The sequence below is a fragment of the Cannabis sativa genome, chromosome 6 (assembly GCF_029168945.1).
Source record: "Cannabis sativa cultivar Pink pepper isolate KNU-18-1 chromosome 6, ASM2916894v1, whole genome shotgun sequence".
Classification (NCBI taxonomy): Eukaryota; Viridiplantae; Streptophyta; class Magnoliopsida; order Rosales; family Cannabaceae; genus Cannabis; species Cannabis sativa.
Window position 1 is genome coordinate 28,292,390 of NC_083606.1, and position 3,170 is coordinate 28,295,559.

A 3,170-nucleotide genomic window follows, 5' to 3' on the forward strand; every position below is an offset into this window, starting at 1 on the left:
CGGGACACTATATTTCATTATGTTGAAAACCTTGGAAAATAAAAATATGTTAGATTTTTAGTATTTTTGCAAATATATCTGATTACTTGTTATTTTTTGAACTTGTGTATGAATTTATTGAACCAAAAACTTACTTCTGTTTATTGATATTTGTAGTGCCAAAAATGTACAACCCACATCCCAACACTCATCTAGAAATTTCTTTTAGGAATGAACTTGAAAGTGTGAATAAAACTCCTTGTTAGACACTTGGTCATGATGAACATGAAATTCCACAAAGCAGGTAAGCTAGGAATTGTTCATTCTGAAGAGCAAAGAGTTCATAACACCAACAATCCTACTGCTTCAAGCTCAGTTGAGAAGATTAGAGAAAGTGATTCCACTTCCTCAGATTATACTTCACAACAGATTGAACCAACAATAACAACAATTCAAAAACGATCAAGCAGTTATGCTTTAGTTTTTGAATCATGTGTTTTAGAGAATCATAAATCCATCTGGATTCTTGATTCTGGATCTACAAACCATGTAAGTTGTTCATTGCAATTGCTTGAAAAGTGGAATTATTTTAAATCTAGAGAGTTGAAACTTAAAGTTGGTAATGGCGAAATGGTATCGGTTAGAGCTAGAGGAAAAGCCAAACTCAAGTTTCAAAACAAAATTTTGGAACTAGATAATGTCTTATTCATTCCAAATTTCAGTAGAAACTTGTTTCTTTTTCATGCTTACATTTACAATAATAAAAATTAGATTTTTTGAATTCTGGTTCTACCATTTCTCGAAATGACATTCAAATTTGTGTTGCATCCATGGAACATGGGCTTTATGTTCTAACACCAGATGAACCATTTGCCCTACATAACAAACTTTGTAAAGTAGCTAAACCTAGAAACCACAAAAAGTAAAAGATCGATAATGATGATAACACCTATCTATGGCATTTACGTTTAGGTCACATAGGCTATGACAGACTCAATAGGTTAACCAAAGACGGTCCATTGAAAAATGTCTTCTTAGGTGAATTACCTGTATGCGAGTCTTGCCTAGAAGGAAAGATGACCAAACATTCTTTCTCTGCAAAGGGAGAGCGTGCCAAGGAACCACTAGGCATTGTACATTCAGATCTTTGCGGATCACTGAATGTCAAAGCTAGAGGTGGTTATGAGTACTTTGTCACTTTCATTGACGATTCCTCTAGATATGGTCACATTTACCTTATGCATAAGAAATCTTAAAGGTTTGAAAAGTTTAAGGAATCTCTTGCATTGGCTCAAAACCAATTGGGTAAAACTTTAAAGATCTTGCAAACTGATAGCGGTGGAGAATATATGGATATGCAGTTCAAAGATATTTTGATATAACTTGGCATTGAATCTCAATTAACTGCCCCTAGCACTCCACAGAAAAATGGAGTTGCAGAAAGAAGAAATCGCACGATTTTGGAAATGGTTAGGTCCATGCTTAGCTACTCAACTCTACCTATGTCCTTCTAGGGATATGCAATTCAAATGGCGACTGACATTTTAAATGTTGTTCCATCTAAATCAGTCCCTAAGACACCTTTAGAACTATGGAATGGTCGTACACCTAGTTTACGCCATTATAGAATCTGGGGGTGCCCTGCTCATGTCTTAAGAAAGAAAGATGGCAAACTTGAAAAGCGAACTGAAGTTTGCATGTTTGTTGGAAATTCTAAATAGACTAGGGGTGGACTATTTTATAGTCGCAAGGATGATAAAGTATTTGTTTCCACAAATGCTACTTTCCTTGAAGATGACTATATTAAGAATTTCTAACCACAAAGTAAAGTAGTATTGGAGGAAATGCTTGCAGATATAAGTTCTTCTAATGTTCCATCCTCTTCTACTCAAGTAGAGGAAATCCCACTTCCTCGGTTGAACCTTTACAAGTTGATACAACCGAGAAAACTACCACTAAAGTTCCTGTTCAGAAGATTACTGCTCCTCGTCGTAGTGGGAGGGTTTCTACTAAACCGTCCCGTTATGGCTTGGATGGTGAAATCAATATGGTCATTGGTTACGGTATTGAAGACGACCCATTAACCTATAAACAGGCAATGGCAAATCCAGAACGGAAACGATGGTCAGCCGGCATGGATTCAGAAATGGATTCCATGAAAAAGAACAAAGTCTGGGAATATGTAGACACACCCGATGACTATCGTCCAATCAGATGTAAGTGGGTCTACAAGAAGAAAAGAGGCGCTGGAGGCGAATTCGAAAATTTTAAAGCTAGACTGGTCGCCAAGGGTTATACCAAAAGAGAAGGTGTGGACTATGAGGAAAATTTTAGTCTGGTCGCCATGCTCAAATCCATCTGAATTCTTCTCTCCATCGCAACTGCTTTCGATTATGAAATCTGGCAAATGGATGTCAAGACAGCTTTCCTTAACGAAATTCTTGAAGAAACCATCTATATGGAGCAACCAGAAGGCTATGTTCTTCCAGGGCAGGAAAAGAAAGTTTGCAAACTCAATAGGTCCATTTATGGACTTAAGCAAGCTTCTCGCTCCTGGAACAAAAGGTTTGATGAAATCATCAAGACCTACAGCTTTCTTCAAAAGAAGATGAACCTTGTGTTTATCAACTCAAGGAAAACCAAGTGGTAGTATTCCTAGTCCTTTATGTTGACGAAATTTTGATCATTGGCAACAATGTCAAGAAAATGACTGACATCAAGGAATGGCTAGACACTCAATTCGAAATGAAAGATTTGGGTGAAGCTACCTATGTTCTCGGTATTCAGATTATTGAAAACTGGAAGAACAGATCCCTTGCTCTCTCTCAAACAACTTACATAGATAAAGTTTTAGAGAGATTCTCAATTACCAACACCAAAGGGGCAACCATGCCTTCTAGATTTGGTATCCGTCTATCTAAGGAATAGTGTCCTATTGATCCTCAAGAGATAGAGGACATGAGAAGGGTTCCTTATGCTTCTGCAGTTGGGAGTCTAATGTATGCAATGCTATGCAGTAGACCTAAAATCTGTTATGCAGTAGGAATCGTGAGCAGGTATCAGAAAAATCCAGGACAGGAACATTGGAATGATGTTAAGCATATCTTGAAGTAATTGAAAAGTACAAGGCAATTCGTGCTAGTCTACAAGGGTGGTGCTTTAAATCCCGTAGGCTATACCGATTCAGATTT